The sequence below is a fragment of the Cibotium barometz genome, chromosome 31, assembly GCF_041138505.1.
Source record: "Cibotium barometz isolate CiBa-2024 chromosome 31, ASM4113850v1, whole genome shotgun sequence".
Taxonomy (NCBI): Eukaryota; Viridiplantae; Streptophyta; class Polypodiopsida; order Cyatheales; family Cibotiaceae; genus Cibotium; species Cibotium barometz.
Window position 1 is genome coordinate 8,355,621 of NC_141076.1, and position 23,496 is coordinate 8,379,116.

Genomic DNA, 23,496 nt, shown 5'->3' on the forward strand with positions numbered 1-23,496 from the left:
TCTGTATACTACTTTTGCCTATCCTGGGCTGCCTTAATATCTTTACGGATTGTTGCATTTGCTGGTCCATGTCATCAAGCATCTGTCTGGACGTCTCGACTATGATCAATGGGTCGGACCAAGTCAAGGGTGTAAGGCAATCTTGTCCATACAAAGCTTTGAAAGGGCTCATCCCAATGCTTCGATGATAAGAAGCATTGTAAGCAAATTCAACCAGGTGTAAATGGCTTAACCACTTCTTGGGTTCCCTCTGCCAGCATGACCAAAGGATATCTTCTATTACTTGATTCACTCTTTCAGTAGTTTGGCCATCTGTCTCGGGGGTGATAGGCTGTACTGAGATCCAAGAAAGTTCTTACTACTTCGAAGAATGCAGTCTAGAATTCGATGCGAACTTGGGATCTCTGTCACTTACTATCCTCCTGGGTAAGCCATGCAATCTGAAGATCTCTTTGAGGAAAACTCCAGCAACATCCACTGCAGTGTATGTTTCTTTCACTAGAATCAGATGGGCAACTTTGGTTAGTCTGTCAACAACTACCACAAAAATGGAGTTGTAACCTGATTGCACTGATTGCACTGAAGGTAGTCCACTGACAAAAATGGAGTTGTAACCTGATTGCACTGATTGCACTGAAGGTAGTCCACTGACAAAATCCATACTGATACATTCCCACTTCATCTATGGAATGTCTAGGGGCTACAATTTTTATGGCATCTTGACTCTCTCTGCCTTGACTCTCTAACAAATTAAGCATTGCTGCACATGATCAAGTACATCCTTTTTGAGTCCTGGCCAGAAGAAGCTTTTCTTCACAGACATATAGGTTTTTATAAACCCTGGATGTCCAGCTATCAGGCTATCATGGGCTTCTCTCAGAATCCTTCCCTTTATTCCCTCATCATTGGGAATGCGTAGCCGATTATTATAATACATGCATCCTTCATCCAATTTGTACCTAAGAACTCGACTCATTTCTTGAGGAGTCTTGCTTTCCAGCATCAGAAGGGTAGCAATAGGGGCAAAGAATTTGTCTTGCATGTTTCTCTCCCTTGCTTCAGTGATCAATGGATTTGACACCACTATAATTGCAAGCAAGGAGGCTTTTCTGCTAAGCTCATATGCTGCCACATTTTCTTTCCCTGGTTGATACTTGATTTCAAAATCAAATTCCTGCAGGGTCTACATCCATCTCCTTTGATGCATGTTGAGATCCCTTTGGGTGAAGATCCACTTCAGACTTTGATGATCTGTCATTAAGGTGAACCTCTGTCCCCCAAAAGATAGTCTACACAACTTCAGAGCATAAACTACTGAGAGTAACTCCAAGTCATGGACGACATAATTTCTCTCATGTGTTCTGAGCTTTCTGGATTCATAGGCCAGTGCATGACCTTCCTGCATAAGAGCAATGCCTAAGGCAAAACCACTGGCATCAGTAACTACCTCAAACGGGTTGGTAAAGTCTTGCAATTTAAGGACATGGTTGGTTACTAAGGCTATCTTCAGCTTATCAAAGGCACTCTAACACTTAGTAGTCCACTGAAATAGGGTACTCTTCTTGAGAAGGTTAGTTAAAGGGGATGCTATCTGAGCATATCTAGGTATAAAGATTCTATACCATCCGGTTAATCCTAGGAATCCTCTGACTTCTTTTACTGTCTTGGGTTCCGGACACTCTACGACTACTTGGATCTTTGCGGGGTCAGGAGAAATCCCATCTTTAGAAACTATGAATCCCAAGTATTCCACCTGGTCAACAGAGAAAGAACACTTGCTCTTTTTTGCAAAGAGTTGGTGCTTCCTTAGGATTTCCAGGACCTTATGTACATGATCTTCATGATCTGCAGCATTCTTTGAGTACACCAAGATGTCATCAAAGAAGACAAGAACAAAATCATCCAAGTATTCTCTGAGAATATCCTGCATAAGACGATTAAACGTTGCAAGGGCATTAGTCAATCCAAACGGCATGATGATGAACTCATAATGCCCATAGCGAGTGTTGAATGTTGTCTTTGGGATGTCCTGTTCTTTGATTCTGATCTGGTAGTACCCGGATTTGAGATCTATCTTGGTGAACATTTGGGTTCCACTTAACCGATCCAAAATTTCATCGATCCTAGGGATAGGATACTTATTCTTAATTGTTAATTGATTCAATCCTCTGTAGTCAATACAGAGTCTTAACGTTCCATCTTTCTTCTTCTAAAAGAGAACGGGCGCACCCCAAGGTGAAACACTGGGTCTGACGAATCCTTGCTCTAACAGTTGTCTCAAATGCTCCTTAAGTTCTATGGCTTTAGGGACTGGTATTTTGTATGCACGCTGGGCTACTGGCTAAGCTCCAAGGGTTAACTCGATCTCATGATCTACTTCGTGAGTCAGAGGCATCTCAGTCAGCTCTTAAGGGAATACATCTGCATACTCACTTAACCACTTTGATTCTTTAGCCTTGCATTTTATGTCTACAGGATTCATCTTAACGACATAAACAGCTTGCCTCTTTCTGAGCCCTTTTAACAATTTAGAAGCCTTGACTAATTGCAGCACTGGGGATCCAAAAATTCCAGTTCCTTGAACTTTATTCCCGTGAAGGTCAAGAAAAGAGATGGTTCCATTGTGACAATGAATGTCAGCCTGATTCTTATGGAGCCAATCCATTCCAAGGATTCCAACATAGATTCCCAAGGGTAGGACTCTGAACTGGCAATTTGTTACGTTTCCATCTAGACTAAACTGAATAGGGTCTGTCTCAAGGTGTGTGAAAAGAATCTTTCCACTGGCCAATTCCACTTGCATAGGTTTCCCTGATTTTTGATTTAGGACTAACTTACACAGACATCTTGGGGAAATAAAAGAATGAGTACTACTTGAATCAATCAAAAGCTTGAATTGCTTACCCTGGTACTCTGCTGGAGTTTGGAGGACTGAGAATTGACGATTCTGTCCCTGATGCTTAATTGCGGCATAGATCTGTCCTTTTTCTTCCTCCACTTCCTCAGCCATAGTGATGGCTCTAGCTGCTACAGTCTAAGGTGGAACTCTCTCTCTTTGGTTTCCCCAATTCTGGGAGGGAGTTCGGAGACTACTTTGCATGGAGGATGCAGGCTGAGCTGGCACTCTTCTGGGGTTGCCCTGATTTTGGGGACCTTGATTGAACTGATATATGAAGGGGTCTATCTCTAAACTCTGGGACCTTGGCCTCCTTGGCCCACAGAAGGAGATGGACAATCTTTGAGCTGGTGCCCAATCCTCGATATCCGAAACACCTTTTCTCACTTCGAAGCTCTTCCCTCTGCATTCTTGAAAGAGCCAGAGTTCCTGAAAGAGCTTTGAGGAAAATGTCTTCCTTTAAATTCTTGAAACTTCCTTTCTCCAGATTCTGGTTGGGACCTCGGTGTCTCTTTGGAGGCGGAAGGTTGGAAGAACTTCCCGGTGTTTGGAATCTCTTGAAGGATGAGGGAGCTGGCTTTGGCGACGGGACTTTAACGATAAAGGCTTTGGCGAAGTCCTTTGCCATCCTTACAGCTTCAGCCATGGAAATTGGCTTAGCATTCTTGACCACGGTGACTAAAGGTTTGTTCATTCCCCGAATGAACCTGGCCATGAGTTGCTCTTCGTCTAGCGGTGGTGTGAGTACTTCAGGAGAAGAGCAAACACCTAGTGATATTCTTCAATAGATTTGCTCCCCTGGTTTAACTCTGAGAATTTGTTCATCTTGGTTTCTAAAAATCCGGGGGGACAAAATCTCTTCCTTAGATAAGATTTGAGATCATTTCACGACTGGGTGTTCCTATCCAGCTGGTTGATGTCGCAATGGTTTCTCCATGCCTGTAAGATTCCTCCCTCTGGCTTTTGAGGTGTGCAGGTGTAAGAACCTCCCCTTTTGATCTTATAATTATTTCCCTCTCTGAAATAAAAGAAAGATCTTGTTTTACCCTGTTTTGGCCTAGAGAGAGAAAATGTCTAAAGGGAGGTAATTCAAAATTGAGATATTTTTGGATATAAAAATCCTCCTAGTGTCTAAAATGGTTTCCCTTGAAACACATATTCAAAAAAAAATTTTCAATGTGCAATTGGAATAAAATGAAATCAGGTAAAAAGGACCTTAGCCTAAGGGTCCAGATTTTCTGAAATTTTTGAATTAAGATTCCTATGGAGGACAATTAGATTAATCCAAATGTAGGGAGGAGATAAATTGAAGAATAAAAGGAAATCCCTCCAAAAATGAGTAAATACTCACATAAGATGAAGAGTTGACTAAGGACAAGGTTATTAGTTAAAAAAGAAGAGATATTTAGAAGAAATGATGTATTTTTGACACCTCAGTGTGGGGGAATTTCCCTCATGAAGGAGGCACCTATTTCACATGTGTGGTTGAGTTTTAAACCCACAAATAATGAGATATTTTCATCTCTCCTCTCTCCTACTTCAACTAGATCCAAAAAGGAAGCTAAACTAACCTAAAAATGGTCAAAAATTGACTTAACTGATCTGGAAAATTCTAGAATCAATTTGCGTGGTTAGAGGCTCACTTTTTCCTATAAATGAAGCCTCTCCCTTTGTAAATGGTTAATAGTGTTTTATGCACTGTTACTCTACTCCTCCCCAGAGCCAAAAACAGTGAATTGATTGATAATTCATTAGTTTTTGCCATTTCCTCTTCAAAAGAATTAGTGGCCACTCTTGTTGCAAACAAGAGTAGATCCCTCAAACCATCAAGCCAAAGGAAAGCTCACAAAACTCCTAGTAAGTTAGAAATTCTACTTTTTCTTATTCTATTTTATGGTTTTTTTTATTTTTGCTTTCTTTAAAATGAAAATGGATGTTATGCCTTGCTGGAAAGGCTTTCTCCCTTCTCTTCATCATTAAATTCAGCCTTTCTTTATCCTAGATGTGTAATCAAATTGATGGAATTAAACTTTTCATATTGTTTACTCTTAATAAAGTGAAAATTGATTAGATTAGAATGATTTAAATCATCTTGGATAATTTCTAGTAAATTTTAGAGTGAAAATTTTAAAAAATGATCAGCCATACAAAGGAGGTTATGGCAAAATTTTCTTAAATTTGGTGAAGTAAGTTTTATCTTTTTATTATTCAAAAAGAGTAATCCCCGCCGCTTGTGTATTCTAAAAGTGTTAAAATGCATATTAGAAATATTTTTATTATAAAAGTGTTATTTTTATTAGAAGTAATTTCTATGCATAGAAAGATGCATATTGAAAATATTGTGATTATAAAAGTATTAATTTCATCAAATTTAATTTTTATGCATAAATAGATGCATAAAAGAATTTTTTTATTATAAAAGTGTTACTTTTATTAAAATTAAATTTATGCATAAATAGATGCATAAAAGAATTTTTATTATTATAAAAGCGTTACTTTAATCAAATTTTGATTTTATGCATAGAAATATGTATAAAGAAATTTATTTTCATTTCAAAAGAGTTACTCTCATCAATTTTGATTTTATGCATAGAAAGATGCATAAAGAAATTTATTTTTATTTCAAAAGAGTTACTCTCATCAATTTTGATTTTATGCATAGAAAGATGCATAAAGAAATTTATTTTTATTTCAAAAGAGTTATTCTCATCAATTTTGATTTTATGCATAGAAGGATGCATAAAAGATTTATTTTATTTCAAAAGTGTTATTCTCCTTAAAATTAAATTTATGCATAAATAGATGCATAAACGGATTTTTATAAAAGTGTTATTTTTCAACTGAAGTTGTTCTTATACATAAATAGATGTGTAAAGAATCTTTATATCAAAAATAAGAATTCTCTTACATTCTATAAATAGATGTGATATGAATCAGATAGATAAGAATGAATAGAGAATGAATGTGATGAGAATAGAAGTGATGAGAATGAGAGGTAAATAGATGTGATGAGATGTGATGTGAATCAGATAAATGTGAATGAATAGATGAGATGTGATGTCATGTGAATCAGGATGTAAATGAATGATATAGGATGTGAATGAATGTGATAGCATGTGAATCGGGATGTGGATGAATGATAAGGGATGTGAATGGGTGTGATGTCATGTGAATCAGGATGTAAATGAATGATAAGGGATGTGAATGGGTGTGATGTCATGTGAATCAGGATGTAAATGAATGATATAGGATGTGAATGAATGTGTTAGTATGTGAATCGGGATGTGAATGAATGATATAGGATGTGAATGAATGTGTTAGCATGTGAATCGGGATGTAAATGAATGATATAAGATGTGAATGAATGTGATAACATGTGAATCGGGATGTGAATGAATGATAAGGGATGTGAATGGATGTGATGTGATGTGAATCGAGATGTGAATGAACGATAAGGGACGTGAATGAATGTATTAGCATGTGAATCAGGATGTGAATGAATGAGATGTGATGTGAAATGGATGTGATAAGATGCGATGTAAACTGGATAGATGTCAATTTATGTGAAGTGATGAGATGTATGGGTAGATGCAAGTGGATGAGATCTGATGAGGATAAATGAGGAAATAAGTGATGAGATAGAAAAAGATGTGATTAGATGAGAATGGGAATACTTATGAAATGAATATGGATGGATGTATGGATGATGTGGATTGACGTGTGGATTGATGTGGATGGATGTATGGAAGATGTGGATGGATGTGTGGATAATGTGGATTGATGTGGATGGATGTATGGATGATGTGGATTGATGTGGATGGATATATGGATGATGTGGATTGATGTGTGGGTAATGTGGATTGACGTGAATGGATGTATGGATGATGTGGGTTGATGTGTGGATAATGTGGATTGACGTGAATGGATGTATGGATGATGTGGATTGATGTGTGGATAATGTGGATGGATGTGGATGGATGTATGGATGATGTGGATTGACGTGTGGATTGATGTGGATGGATGTATGAAAGATGTGGATGGATGTGTGGATAATGTGGATGGATGTGGATGGATGTATCGATGATGTGGATTGATGTAGATGATGTGGATGGATGTATGGATGATAAGGGTTGATGTGTGGATAATGTGGATTGACGTGAATGGATGTATGGATGATGTGGATTGATGAGTGGATAATGTGGATTGATGTGGATGGATGTATGGATGATGTGGCTTGACGTGTGGATTGATGTGGATGGATGTATGGAAGATGTGGATGGATGTGTGGATAATGTTGATTGATGTGGATGGATGTATGGATGATGTGGATTGATGTGTGGATGATGCGATTGGATGTGAATGATGTGGGAATGATGTGATGTGATAGGGATCATGAAGAAAAAAAAATTTGGGAAGATGAGAAAAGATGGGGACTAATGTGAAAGGATGTGGAGTGATGAGAAAAGATGGAAATATTGTTGGAACTGTATTTATATGTGAAATCTGTTTTTAAATGACTGTTTTATGTCAAGAATGCTGGGGAAGCATTTTGATCGTCTTGTGAATGAGGTCGTGGAGACCTATGTGTTAAAGTTGCAACTGCTAAGGGAGAGTCAACGGAGGACGTCTCGCGTAGCAAGGTCGGCCGAGGTCTTGACCAGCCTCAGTTTGATTTAAATGGTGAGCGTCCGGTACGGTGGATGAGGGACCAAGGAAGCGGCCTATGAGTGAAGCGCTAGGTGACCTACGAAGGATCCTAGAGGGTGCTGACCATACGGTGCTCGCCGAAGATACCCACACGTACGTCGGGGAAGATATTGGGACAAGGAGTAAGAGTTGTTTTCTGAATTCGGACATGGATCTGGTTGGTTGACCTTGTTGGTCCTCAACGGATGAGTCCATGGCTCTTTTATATGGATCCGTTGGTTGATCTTGTTGATCTTCAACGGAGATTCTATTTTGATATGTGAATATATTGCCGGTTACTATGAGCTAGGAACTATCGAAAAGGCCCCTGAGTGAACAGGTGGTGAGCATTCTGGTTGCCAATGATGCCATAGGTACACCGATGAAGGAATGATTGGAAATAAGGATTCAACCGGAGATTTTGAGAATTGTGGTCAGTGACACAATGGTTTCATTAAATGATTGTTTTAAAGATAGCTGATGCTGAGAAAAAGGCAATTTCATATTGGGTGTGTAAGTGGTGTGACTAGTTTTAAGTTTGCATGAATATCCTAGGGGGCCTAGGAACTCTTCCCTGGTACCCCGGGACGAAACCTAACCAAATTCTTAATTGGATCCCATCACTATAGTGGTTGGGCGGTTGGCTAACCCACGGGACTGGATGGGGTTAGGCTGGAGTGATGGATCCCTAAATTGAGACTCAATTCTATTATGGTTTGATAGATGAAGTAAATCCCGGACAAAAATTGTTCTTTGGAAAAGAATCAACGGTTGTGCCTCTCAATGAGGAAAAAAGCGTTGGTCTCTATGATCCAAGTACAATCTTTTCCCTGATCTGACTATGGGACTTACGGGTTTGGTCAAATCAGTTCAGTTAGTTAAGGCTTTTGACTATGTTAGAGAAAAGTTATCCTAGAGGAATCGCCCGTGCTTTCCGGGCAAGGGAAGTTTTTTCGGGTTCGGTTTTGGAAGAACCGATGGATTAGTCTCTTGTCTGGATATCCGTGTGGGCGTGGCCCCGAGTGTGGGACCCTGCCCCGTGCAAGAAGTGCTACTTCCGCTGCTAGCACCCCTGAATTCGTTGCGCGGTGGGGATAGGGACCTCACAATGCCACCCTGAATGTTTCCCTAATCTTCAGCCTTGCGTTTTTATAAGATGAGACTAGGCCAAATTTTACTGAGATGTTTTTGATACCAGGTGTAGGAAGCTCATCAAGGCATTAGTACAAGCTTTAAAAGATGCAAGCAAAGGTCTATGTCCCTTTAAAAGAAGCCCCTTGATGAGGCCGTTAGCCCATGGAAGCTTCTGCCCATCTACTCCCCTGCTCCTGCTCCCCCTATCAAGAGGGCTTGTTGGGTTTTGGCAGCAAAAGGGTTCAAAAATTGAAGGGTAGCGAAAGGGCTAGCAAGGGGGCTCACAGGACTTATGTAAAAAGCCCTTTCATCCATAGTTTGCTGGTGAACTATGGATGGTGAGCTTGTTTGGTTTTGGCAGCACACGTGAGTAGTAGAGTTGGGGCAACAAGACAACACACGTGAGCAGTAGAGTTGGGGCAACAAGATAGCACATGTGAGCAGTAGAGTTGGGGCAGCACAAAACTCGCCACATGGAATACAATAAGCTCTCTAATGGGAATAAAATAAAGGCATCATCTTTTATAAGTCTACATCTTTTAGCCCTATTGCCCAGGGGCTATGGAGAAATGAGGCTACTGGAGGGCTTGGTATGCCCACAAGGATATGGCTTAGCAAGAGAGCAAATAAAAACAGAGTAGTGGGCTGCTACATGGTGTTTTTGCCAGGCTAGAGTTACACCCCAGAGCTGGCATGCTTGCCATTGCTTAATGAGAGAGCAAAATTGGCCACATGTAGAAACGCAGATCCAAAACGATGGAGATGGCGATGGCTTTCTCCTTGCAATGGCCTTCTTTTCTTCCTTTTTTCTATTTGTATCCCCTAAATAGATACACCATAAAGATCCTTTGTGGCATATCCCCTGAATAGCTACACCACAAAGGTCCTAAATCATATCTTTTTTTTATCAATTTTCTATGTCGCTTCCTTTTTGTATCTCTTAAAAGTTCCTAAATCACATAAAACATCAAGATTTCTATTTATTCTAAACGTTATTCATTAATTGTTAAAGATATTACTTGTAAATTATTATTGGTAAACCTTAAATATTTTATTATTTTATAATTGTTATTCAATTCTTTATTATTACTAGCTTCACACTTGTAATTAGCAATTCTAAAATAAAATTATGATAAAATCTTTAGTTATTGTTAGCAATGTTGGTTGTTAAAAATATATTGGCTTGTTTATGTATAGTAGTCTTCAATTTTTTTTTAAATGCTACAATTAAAACTTCTCTATGAAAATAAAATGGTTAATTAGGTTTAGACAAAAGAAGCTTGCTAACTAGAAGCAATTGTCATATTTGGCAAATTTTTAATGTTATTCTTTTGTTGTAAAAACTAATTATTATTTCTAAAATAATTATTATATTATTTCTAAAATAAATTTTTAACGCTATTCTTCTACTACAAAGAACAATTAATATACTAAAATTGTTTTTATATTATTTCTATAATTATTTGATGTAGCTTCCATTTTTTATTGATGTATATAAAATATCTATCAAAAAAATTATTGGTTGCCAAATATATATTATTCAATTAATCTAATTTTTATAAATTTTTTAGCTATATTGTTTGTGATGGGAAGCATTTGATATTTGAAATTTTTTTGCTTTAATTTCAATGCAAATCTCTCTTAGAGGAATGAATTGACATTAAATATTGATAGCAATGATTGCAAGAATGGGATGAATTATCCTCATTGCTCTTGATATTAATGTGAGGAGTGGAGGAATTAAATTTCGTATCTTTGGTGGTCCTATGAATATAATTGTTGTTTGCAGTCCTGAGAGAGCTTTTCACCATTTCAATTCATTGCTTCTGAGCACGCCTTCCCACAGCATTTTTTAGCTGGATTCAATTTTCCCTTGCTTGGTAAAATAAGAACTCATGGAGACAGCATGCTTGCAAGATGAGAATAGAAGAAAGCAGGTTGAGTTGCCAACTGCAAATGGAGGTTTCTAGGTAACGCCTTGCAGCTACATTTGTATTGAAAGAGAACTCTATTTCTCTTCAGTAATTATTTGTTGATGAAGCTGATGGTATATCCTTTGAGATGCCATCCGTGCAGAGGGGAGACATGGTAGTATACCATCGAGATTGGTTGTGGGGGGAGTTTTTTTTTTTGGGGGGGGCGAGCATTTGGTGGCGAGCTTTGGCACCGAGAGAGAGAGAGAGAGAGAGAGAGAGAGAGAGAGAGAGAGGGGTTTCTCTCTATTTTTATGGTGTTGCTGATGGACTACTTCGATGATGTGGCACATGACATGTCCATGTCAGCGTGTGGCGTGTCCATGTCATCATGTGACATGGTATGCACATGCCATGGACATATATAACATGCATGTACAATGGACATACATGCCATGACGGCCATGCATGGACATCATGCACATAGATTCCATGCATGGACATACATAGGATGCATGAATCCTGGACATGGAAATAGATACATCCTTACCATTGGATGCTATGCAATAGCTTGGGCTATTTTATATGCTTGGAAAGAAGCAATCTTTGCATGCCCAGCATTGTCTTGGTGAGGTCTCTATTGCCTGCACATGGGCCATAATGGCTTTCAAGGATAGCGTGTTTCACACACTCGGTGTCAGCCCAAAGTGAGTTTCACATGCCTTGGAAGGGCTACCCATGCTCTCTACAGTCCTCTTTACATTCTCCTACTCAGAATCATTATGACATGGCATGTATGGTCCGTACATGATCCCAAAGTGCTCCCTGTGATCCTTGTGTGCCCGTCATTGTCTCCATGGGGTCTCTTTCATTTGTACATGGCCTGAAAAGGCTTAACATGTGTCCCACACAGGCTCCATTTCAGTCTGATGTGATCTTCACGTGCCTAGGAAGGGCTACTCGGTGTCTTTACATGCTCGTGATGGACTGGGTGATCCTTACATGCCATAAGGGTCATTGCAGCATGGTCTGCATGGCCTGTACATGTTCCAAAAGTGCTTCTTGTAATCTTTGCATGCCCAGAATTGTCTCAACGAGGTCTCTTTTGCCTGGGCCCTGCACCTCATCCAAGGCAGAGTCGAGGGATAACACATGTTTCACACATCCTTGTGTGCCCAACATTGTCTTGATAGGGTCTCTTTCATCCGTATACAGCTCGAAAAGGCTTCTATGGGTCATGTTTTCCATACAGGCTCCATTTTAGTCTGATGCGATCTTCAGCAGATGCCTGGGAAGGACTACTCAATGTCTTTACATGCTCGTGATGGGCTGGGTGATCCTTGCATGCCTGGCATTGTCTCGACGAGCTGTTTATTGTCCGTATATGGTCCAAAATGGCTTCCAGAGTTAACATGTGTTTCACACATGCTGTGTTAGCCCGAAATGAGTTTGCACATGTTTGGGAAGGGCCATTCATGCTCTTTACAACTGTCTTAAATGCTTCTGCTCAGAATCATTGTGACATGGCCTGTATGGTTCATACCTGTTCCCAAAGTGCTCCCTTTGATCCTCAAGTACCCAGCATTGTCTCGACGGGGTTTATATCATCTGTACATGGCCGAAAAGGTTTCTCTGGGAAACATGTGTTCCATGCAGGCTCTATTTCAATCCAATGTGATCTTTATATGCTTGGGAAGGACTAATCAATGTCTTTACATGCTCGTGATGGACTGAGTGATCCTTGCATGCTGAGGATCATTCTACCATGGCCTACACAGACCGTACATGTTCCTTGCAATCCTTGCATGCCGGGCATTGTCTTGGCAAGGTCTCTATTGTCTACAAAATAGCTTCTGAGGATAACATGTGTTTCACACACACTTGGTGTCAGTCCAAAGTGAGTTTGCACATGCCTGGGAAGGGCCACTCATGCTCTCTACACTCCTCTTTACATACTCTTGCTCAGAATCATTGCGACATGGCGTGTATGGTCCGTACATGATCCTAATTGCTCCCTGTGATCCTTGTGTCCCTTGTATTGTCTTGACGGGGTCTCTTTTATCTGTACATGGCCCAAAAAGGCTTCTATGGGCAGCATGTGTTCCACGCAGGCTCCATTTCAATCCGATGTGATCTTCACATGCATGGGAAGGGCAACTTATGCCCTTTACAAGCTCATGATGGGCTGGGTGATCCTTGCATGCTTAGGATGATTGCAGCATGGCCTGCATGGCCCGTACATGTTCCAAAAGCATTGCTTACAATCCTTGCACACCCAGCATTGTCTCAGCGAGGTTTGTATTGTCTGTATATGAACCAAAATAGCTTCTAAAGCTAACACATGTTTCACATACGCTCGGTGTCAACCCGAATTAAGTTTGTGCATGCCTGGGAAGGGCCACTCATGCTCTTTACACTCCTCTTTACATACTCCTATTTAGAATCATTGCAACATGGCATGCATGGTCTGTTTCTAATCCCAAAGTGCTCCCTATCATCCTCGCATGCTTGGCATTGTCTTGACAGGGTCTCTTTCATCTGTATATGGCCCGGTAACATGTGTTCCACGCAAGGATAATTTCCGTCTAATGTGATATTGTCACGTGCATCTCGCACTTGGATGCCACATTGACATATCTAAACAAGAAGGTGCAGGACTTGGAGTGGAAACTGGTCCCATGTGATTCACATGATGTGAGCCCAGTCCGAGACAAGTCAGCCAGGGTTCCACTCTACACGTCCGAGGTCAAGTGTGCATTGTCCTGCACATGAAGTAGTGCTAGTCCGTACTGTGAGTCTCCCTTTAGGAGGATGTTAGATGATCTGTGTATCTGGTTTGCGACTGGGTGCCGGACGACTGTAGATGCATTTAGGTTGCATATAGAAGAGGGGGAAGCCCTTTTGGCTCCCCCAGAAAAGGAGGGAAAACTCCTTGTACTTTGCATGGGGTGGGTCTCTTAGGCCATCCCAAAGAGGGCCAAGAGACCCAAGTTTGGGCCAGCATGCTGTCAGCCAACCCCAGGGTAGCCTGGACAACAAGGCGGCCAGCCTTAGGGCTTGGCCAGCCTGTCGGCCGGTGTTGCAGGTCTGGGCAGCTCAGTCGGCCAGCCTCAAGGCTTGTCCAGACTGTTAAATCAGGTCGTGAGAATATTCAAAAATCCTACTCATGTTGTGCGGGCTGACCAGAGCTAGAAGGGGTATATAAACCCAACGCTGGAATTCAGTAGATCATCTCATTATTTAAGAAGGGTTGCCGCGTTCCAAGGGCCAAGCCAGCCAAGGGGAGTGCTCCAACCAAGGTGAACATTGCAGGTCAAGATTCAGTCTTTATTTTCAGATTTACATCATTCTAATAAAGCAAATATGCCATTCGTGGTGGGGGCCCTACAAGAATGATGATCCCTTTTCACCGCCGCTGAATCTGCACCAAGGAGATAATGTTCCCATGCACGATAGGCATGAACAATAGCCAAAAATTCCTTGTCATATACTGGATATCTTACTTGAATTGCAGAGTGCTTATGACTGTCAAATGCAATAGCACGTCCTTGTTGCATCAAGACAGCACCAATGGCAATATCAGAAGCATCCATATAAACATCAAAGGGGAGAGTAGGGTCAGCAATAGCCATGACAGGAGTTGTGGTCAAAGCTGTCTTTAAACTTTCAAAAGCTTGAGTTACGGCTTCAGTCCACTTGAATGCAGGAGCGGACTTTAAAAGTTATGTGAGAGGAGCAACTATTTCTGAAAATCGATGAACTTTTGTGTGATAGAAGTTGGCAAGTCCCAAGAAAGAACAAACATCATGGATGTTTGTGGGAGTTGGCCAATTGACAATAACCTATATTTTCTTCGGATCCACAGAAATACCGTCTGCTGAAACATGTCCGAGGTACTCCAAGGATGTCTTGAAGAATTCACTTTTTCCTAGATTAATGTAAAGAGCATTGTCACGAAGCACCCGGAGAACGATCTTAAGATGTGCCTTGTGTTCTTCCATATTACGACTAAACACCAGAATGTCATCAAGATAGATAATGACGAACTTGTCCAGAAAAAGACGAAAAGACTTATCCTTCTTTTTCACCAAAAGTACTGGAGCTCCAAAAGAACTTTTGCTTGGTCGAATATGTCCTTTCTCCAAAAGTTCAGTAAGTTGTCATTGTATCTTCTAAGCTTCCGTAAAAGAAACTCGATATGGAGCACAATTAGGGGAAGCACTGCCAAGAAGGAGATCAATAGCATGGTCGATTGGTCGCCGAGGTGGGAGAGCCGCGGGAAGCTTTTGAGGAAAAAGATCCAAGTATGGAGCAAAGAAAGGTTGCTTGAGGTACATCATCTTCATATCCATGTCCTCGGGAGAATCTTTGGTTAAATAGACCATTATAAGTGCTGAGGAACAACCACTCTTACGGACCCACCATTTTGCTTGAAGAGCTGAAAGGGTTGGTGTAGGGGATTGGTCTCTGATGCCTTAGAGTGCCACAAGCTTATCATTTTGAGCAAACTGTATAGAATTGTTTCGGAAACTGATGAGGGGATCATATTGGTACAACCATTCTTGACCAAAAATCATATCATAATGTGGCAAAGACTTGACTTGGAAATCCAATTTGTCACGATAGTGCTGAATTCGAAAGGAGAGGTGTTTGCAATGGTGTTACACAAGGATGTGGAACCATCGGCAAGCTCTACTTCATAAATAACAGCACTTTGAGAAGTCCGAATCTTTAATCTCTGGGTCAAGGTGGTTCCCACAAAGTTATGAGAACACCCACTATCTATGAGCACATGAATGGGATGATTGAAAATAGAACCTTGAAGAACCAAAACCTGAGTAGACTGCTAGGGTAACGGTGAAGAGGCAGATTAAGCTGTGGCAGTAGCGGTGATCACCAAAGCATGTGCAATAGCATGGTGATTAACCGCACGCTTTCCTTTGTCAACAACTGGGGGTTTCTCCTCGGAAGTGGAGGGTTCAGCATTAGAATTCTGTCGATGGGTTGGTCTTTTGGGGCCCTCAAACTGACGATGAGGTCCATTGCGAATTGTGCACAATCCTATCTTTTGTTGATCCCGTACAAAAGAAACAGTGAAAGGACGATGATTGCGAGATCGGGTCGACAAGGTTGTTGAGAATTATTCCATTGGTGATTAGGCCGGGAGGTAGAACCAAAAGTTTCTCTTCGACTATCTCAGTTCATACGAGAGCCATTGGCTTTCTGAAAGGCATTAGCTCGACCAGAAGAGGCCGAATTTCGAGAATTAATGTCTGCAACACGCTGGGCGTAACGTATGGCATCGGCAAGATCGGCAGGGTTATATTTCTGAACATTGGCACGTAGTGTGGGGTTAAGACCTTCAACGAAGGCATGGAGTTCGTCCGCTAGGGACAAGGAGTCAATCTCTAGTATCAAGTTGGTGAACCGAGAGATATAGAAGGCCAAGGAACCATTTTGGTCCAAATGGCGTAAGCGAGTACGGGCTTGGAAATCTACATCGGCAGGTATGAACTACTTACGGAGGACCCGCTCGAATTTTTCCGACGTTGTAACCGATTTTCCGGCATGCTGTCGTCGTTGCCACCACAATAAAGCAGTGTCTTTGAGGAGGGATACCGCAAAAATCACCTTTTTGGAATCAAAAAGTATCATGGTTTCAAAGTATAACCGCAGTTTGTAGAGCCATTGGTCTAAGATGCGCTTATTGCGCTGACCACCATAAGATTCAGGGGGTTTAATTTCCAATTTCTTTGTTTTACTGGCTTGTAAAAAAGGATACAAAGTTTTAAGGTCGTCACCTTTTACCTCGGAAGGAATGACGCCTTCGTCTGCTGGTACTATTGCTGAAACATCTACTGCTGGTATTGAACTTGTGTGGGAGTGGCGGTCCGTGTGGAGCTGCTGGATTTCTGAAGCCAAGGATGCCATGGACTCCTGGAGTTACTGTTGGAACTGCTGCTAAAGTTGCTGCAAAGCTTGCTGCCATTCTAGATGAGCTGGTGTGTCAACAGGTTCAGCCATGAGAGAAGCTGCTGATGTAGATGCTGCAAGGTGACAAGGCTCTGGGGGTTTCTGCTGCTGATGACACCGTTGGGCTCTAGTTAGAACCATCGACTGGAGGGTGCGGCATCTGTAAATCCAGTGAGGAGAGGCTATGTGCTAGTGAAGCGGCTATGGACCATCCAGTATAATGAGGGCAATCCTCTAGGACTGGGCTTGCACGAGTCTGCTACTAGAGAAGAAGGTATAGGGGTAGGGGCAACTGCTGGTGTCAAAGGTGTATAATCTGGTGTAGAAGGACGCACCGTGAACGAAGATGGATAAAATGTTCTCAGAATAGGTGCAATATTCATGAAAAATGATGTTGCACTCGGGAAGGATAGCACCCAGATAAGGATGACGCCTAAGTATAAAACAGTAATGATCCAGATCCTGTGCGGAAGTACAAACACGGATAACCCACACATCGAACTCTCGGAGGTGAGAAGTCAATGTGGCTATCTGAACATGGTAATGAGTGGGCTGTAAAGAGGGGGGACACACTCACTAGAACAGGGACAGAGACCGATGAAGAAACACGGGTAGGAGAGGGCACTATGGACTGTGAGGGTGTATCCTGTAAATAACTAAATTCATAGGTTTCCTCTGCCATAAGCCGCCGGAGAAGAGGGTAATGTGAGTCCACGTGATCTGGGAGGTGCTCTTAAACCCGTAAAAAGTGATATTGGCCCCTAATGAGTGGAGAGCACGCAAAAGAATGAAGTGACGGGTTTCCGATATTCTAATGTGCCACATTATGTGAGATTTTAATGCCCAAGAAAATGGAAAAGTCACACCTAGAAAATATTGCCATAAATGATGATGTTGCTGTAGGAGAAGCACCAAGGAGAAGGTGGCCGTCAATCATACGAGAATCTTCAAAGGGAAGCGGCTGGTCCAAGCAAAGAGAATGGACAGCAAGAAGCACACGGCGAAGAGCTGAAGCAGGCTAGAGCCGTGAAGGAGGAGGCAGCAGCAAGCTGGCGCACCCAGAAAGAGGCACGAACTGGCACGAACAGGTGGCGTTGGGTAGTTGTAGCTCACGTATAGGTTTTTTTTTTTTTTTGTATGCGTGGCAATTTACACTTTAGACCCGTAATGTTTTTTTTGGTTGTGTTGTGTCTGTTTTTTTTCTTAAAAAAACATCTATTCGTCGTTAAGGGGTAGGAGGGGTGCCTTTCCATGAATGGGGTACCGGATGAAGAGGTAAGCTCCCTTATTGATAGGTTGCATGCTGTCTTGCCTCTATTCAAGAGTTTTCTGCATATGGTTGGCCCGACATTAATCAACAAAAATTAGAAGTTGGAGGCTGAATTTGATGGAGCATTCTCTCCTACTCTTCCATTCAATACTTGCTAAACCCAATTTTAGGATTTGGGTTGACTGATTTTAGGGTTAGGGTTAGGACTGATTTTAGGGTTAGGGTTTGGGCATGTCACAAGGCGGAAAAAAGTTTGCTCTGATACCACTATAAAGCTTTTATAGCTTAATTAACATTAAAGACTTGATTAATGAACATAAGACAAATGCTGCACGAAAAGACTGAATGATTGCATTGAGATAGAGGCCTTTCTTAAATAGAGGCCGAAAAGGTACAATTGAAGAGGCACATCCCTGTGAAGGGGTGTGGCTCTTGAATCAATAGTTATGACCATAGGACTTAGGGGTGGGTCTTTAATGAGTAGGCATCTCCTTTGATAGTGACCCGTGTGCAAGGGTGTGACCCTTCATAGGTGTCTTTACAGTTAATGAGTGATTAAGGAGTAACTAGGGAGAGAGAGAGAGTTAGTCACAATCGTGACAACGAGCCAAGAGCATCACTAGCAAAAGGGGATTAAGCAGGACCAAAAAGCAACTCTAGGGCCAAAAAGCAAGGCCCTAAAGCTAGAAAAGCAAAGCACAAAGCATTTGGAAAAAAGCTAGCCTTATTTGAATAAGTATTTTATTGTAAAAAGTGAAAAAGAGGAAAACAAAGAAAAAGGAAAAACAAAAGCAAAGTAAAAAAAGTTGAAAACAAAAGCATGGCTAGCTTTTGGAAAAAAAGCAAGACCCCCCTCAAGTATAAAAATAGCATGAATCTCTCTTCATGATCATCAACCAAGTGTGAGTTTTCATCGCCGGCTGTCCCTACTGATCTACGTCATACGATTGCTCCCCCTGCTGATCTGCGTCGTATAACTTGCTGTTGTTGCTACCGTACTGCTGATCTATGCCGCCTGATCTGCTGATGCAGTCTGCGCCATACGGAACTGTGCGCCGCCTGCCGTACAGCTACTACCGTCGACTGTCTACGCCTTGCAGCTACCATGCTGGCGCCTACTGATTGTGCCATAAGAAATTGCTATTGTTCTGCTGAACTGCACCCGCTATCATGCTGCCATGTCGACCTAATCTGGTCCATACGCCTCTGTACGACCTTTGTGGGCCGTTTTTATTCCGGATTGGGCAACTAAACTACTGCTGAACATCATAAGCTTCATCATATACACTTATCACTTGTTTACCTCGTTGACAAGCTTGGGGTACGTTGGATTTGGTACTAGCCCGGTGAGAGATCTTGTGGGCCATCCCCGTGGTGTGCTCGGGAATAGGATCTCATACCTCGACATCGACTTCGACATTGGTTTCTACATCGGCATATTTGTTTGCTTTTGTATTCATTGATGTATTGATCCTAGCTTGCGAGCCCCTGTATTATCCCTGAAGAAATTCAGGAAAGGGAGCCCCGCTTAGTGTGTGTGTCCTATGCAAAGTTCTCTAAACCCTATTCTCTCCCTCACTCTATCTTCTCTCTCTATTTTTTCTATCTCTTGGATACATGGTGGAATTTGTCATAGCACGCCCCGCTGGGTTTACACTGATATCAACAAGATTTCTCTCAAGAAATCTTTCTTGGGGTGACAGCAAAATGTCGAGGGTAGAGGACAACCAAGAGCCTAATGAAAGGAACAATTATGAGGCCGCTCCAGGATTTCAAGATGGGAACCAGAGTCGTCGATCCATTACTCATGAGACCGCGGCTATGTCGTCAGAAGAGTACAATGATTTTCAACAATTCAGGCGTTTGCTCAAGGTTAAAGAATTCCTTGCTTGGAGAGCCAAAAGGGATCAAGACAAAAGAAGGGGTCAAATGTGTGAAGACTTCATCAAGGATAGAGCCACCAAAACCGAAGGAGTCACGAAAGCCTTTCTTCATGCCAAAGGAATCACTGTTGCGGAAGGAACTAGAGCCACCAGTTCTGTTTCCCACGGAGGAGGCGATTATTCCTAGGCCTACTCTCTCGGATGGAACCTCTTCGAGATGAGCAAGAGAAAGGAAGGCGAAGGAGCCTACAACAACCGGCAAAGTGGACTTCAAGCCAAGAGAGAAGAGTGTCAAGTTCGATGCTTTCTATGGTAAGCGTTATACTCAAAAAGCTTTATTAGATGTCGCTTTTGGAGGAGAGGACTTCTCCAAAAAGTCCAAGCTTCGCATGGTTCACATGCACTTGAAGACTACCGCCTTGAATTGGTGCCTAAAGGTGGTCCAAGAAGAAACTGAGCCAAAGACATGGATCGACTTCAAGGTTATGTTTAACAAGAAGTTTCTACCCACAACCTTTGAAGCGAAGAGTGGGATGAGGTGCAGCAGAAAGTCGGTGAGAATGTGGCAACTTATCTTAACAACTTTTCAACTGTTTCATTGAAGTTTACTCCTTATAATCATATTCCACCACTAACGGAAATGTGAAAGTTTGTGAATGGACTTCAACCTAAGCTTATGCAAGCAATGTATATGGCTGGTCCAAAATCTTTGGAGGAAGCCCAAGACAAAGCTTTGCAAGCCAAGGCTTTGCACATGCCTTGGATGGTGGGCAAGACGAAGAATAACAACCGGGATCCACCTCAAAAGAAGAAGTTTAAAGCCAGATCCCAATCAAGAACCAAGCCTCAACAGAAGAAGGATAGAAGTGGAGACAAACCTCCACTCTTTCAAAGGAAATTGTCCCACAAGCAACTTGAGGAATATGTCAAGGAAGGGATGTTTTTTCAATGTGGAAAGAAGGGACATAGCTGTAAAACGTCCCGACAAGCCAAAGCAAGAAGCCAAACCTCAAACCAAGGCATTACCAAAGGAACTTTCAACATCACGATGATACTCAGCCAAAAAGAAGGCAACTTTTCAAGGTTTGGGACAAAGTAATGCTTATTCATTTTGATAGCGGTGCTACTTCACTATATTCATCCCCAAGTGGTGGAATCTTTGAACCTCCCTCCGGAGAGGTTTGGAGCTCCTATTTCTGCAGATGCTGCTTTCGAGGAAATGTTAGTGGAAGTGACTCCTAGCTTGGGAAAGCTTCGTTTACAGATTGAGAATTATGTTCTTGGTAAAGTTGGACATTGTGATGTAATTTTGGATATGCCTTAGCATAAGAAGATTGATCCAACCATTGAGTGGGTTGGAAACAAGATTAGATTTCCTTTTAAAGGCAAAAATGTAACTTTTGATATAGGAGTTCAAGGGAATTCCATTCCTCTCATTAGTCATGTACAAGCTCCTAAAGCTCCTTGTACTTAACTTATGTCGGAATTCTAAGGAATCCGAGAGTGAGGAATCACTCCCAACGCTTGATGATGAAAGGAAAGATTTCCTTAAGAAGTATGAAGATTGTTTTGCAGATTCTCTACCAAGAGAGTTACCTCCGGAGAGATTAGAAGATCATCGCATTGACATCGTGCGATGACATCATCGCATTGACATCATTGACATCATTCTCTACCAAGAGAGTTACCTCCAGAGAGATTAGAAGATCATCGCATTGACATCATGCCAGGAAGTTCACCTCCTACCTGACCTCCTTATTATGAAGCAAGTGAATGAGTTATTGGAGAAAAGTTTGATTAGACCTAGTTCATCACCCTTTTGTTCTCCAGTTTTATTGGTTCAAAAAAAGGATGGTTCTTGGCGTATGTGCATTGATTACAAGGCTCTTAACAAGATCACTGTGAAGAACAAGTTTCCTACTCCTAGGATTGATGACATCCTAGACAGATTGGATGGAGCCACCATCTTTAGCAGGATTGACTTGAAGAGTGGCTACCATCAAGTCAGGATTGCTCCAAAGGACATTCACAAGACCGCATTCAGGACAACATTTGAACTTTATGAGTATTTGGTGATGCCTGTTGGTCTTACCAATGCCCCAGCTACCTTCAACCAAATGATGGAAAGAATCTTTCGACCACATAGGAAGTTTGTTGCCACTTTCTTTGATGATTTTATTGTGCATTCTAAAAATGAGGAAGAGCATCGAAAGCACTTGGATATTGTGTTTTAGGAACTGCTCAAGCACAAGTTGTATGTGAATGACAAGAAGAGTGAGCTCTTTTTGTCAAAAATTCACTACTTGGGCTGCATAGTGTCCAAGGGGTCTAGATGGATCCAGACAAAGTTAAGGCTATTATGGAATGGCCAGAGTTGACTAGTGTGCATGCAGTTCAAAGTTTCCTTGGCTTATGCTCTTATTACAGGAAGTTCATCAAGTGGTTTGCAACAGTGGCTAGTCCATTGCATGATTTGACAAAGAAAGCTGTGGGATTTCCGTGGACCAAAGCTGAAAGAGAATCCTTTGGAGCATTGAAATTTTACGCTAGCAGAGGACCGGTGTTGATTATTCCAGATTTGTCAACGCCTTTTGTGGTTGAATGTGATGCCTCAGGAGATTGCATTGGAGCAAACTTAAACCATGAGGGCCATGCTGTGGCCTATGAAAGTTGAAGACTTCAAGGAGCCAAAACGACCGCACCCACGTATGAGAGAGTTGATGGCTATCATTCATGCATTGAAGATTTGGAAGCATTACCTTATGGGTGTTGAGTTTGTTATCAAGACCGATCATCAAGTCTTAGATACTTCATGTCTCAACCTAAGATATCAGAAAAGCATATGAGTTGGGCTAATTATTTGGCCCAATTTCATTTCCAAATTATGCATTCTCATGGAAGAGACAACAAGGTAGCGAATGCATTATCTCAGAGACCCGCCATGTGGTTTCTATGGGTTATCATATGGACTTTACTTTGATGAAAGATCTTTATGCTACCGATGAGGATTTCAAGGATATTTGGAACAGATTGGAGAATGGAGATCTAGTGACCTCCTATGTCATCAAGGAGGGTTTCCTTATGATGCAAAGTGAGAAAGGATTTGCGAAATGGATGCTAGAGGAGTACTTCAAGGACCATCCAGAGATACTTCAAGCTGATGAGGAAACGGTTGGTCCATATGTATTTGAAGTACAGACATAGACGTCCCGAGAACAAGACAGATTCAAGAGAGAGGGATTGTACCTCTAGCCCTCTTCATTGTATATTGGAATGTAATTGATCATTATTTTTCTTATGTAATGGTTAATTGAACATGCTCTAGTTTGGGTTGGTTGTATACAAGATGACCCAAGAAGGAAGATTTGTATTTGGATGGTAGTGATGCTAGATGACCCATTGGGCGGCTTTCGTGCCATATGCCTTGGATTTCACAATCGGGCGGTTATAGTGACCAAATGGCCTAGATGACTGTTTTGGATTTGATAGTCGGGCAGTCAGTGCACAGTTGTTGTAGTGTGACATTTTCTTACTAGTTTATGTTGATTTGGGTGGAAAGATCTTCGAGACGTGTGGTGTTGTCGGAAACGGCAAGATGAAATGTTTCCCCTATTAGTTGAAACGTTTCAAGCAACCGTTTCAGGGTAACCGAAACACGTTTCAGTCCCCTACCTAATCTGAAATGCGTTTCGGCCCTCAAAAACTCGGGCCGATTCTCGTTATTATGATGGGGAAAGGGAC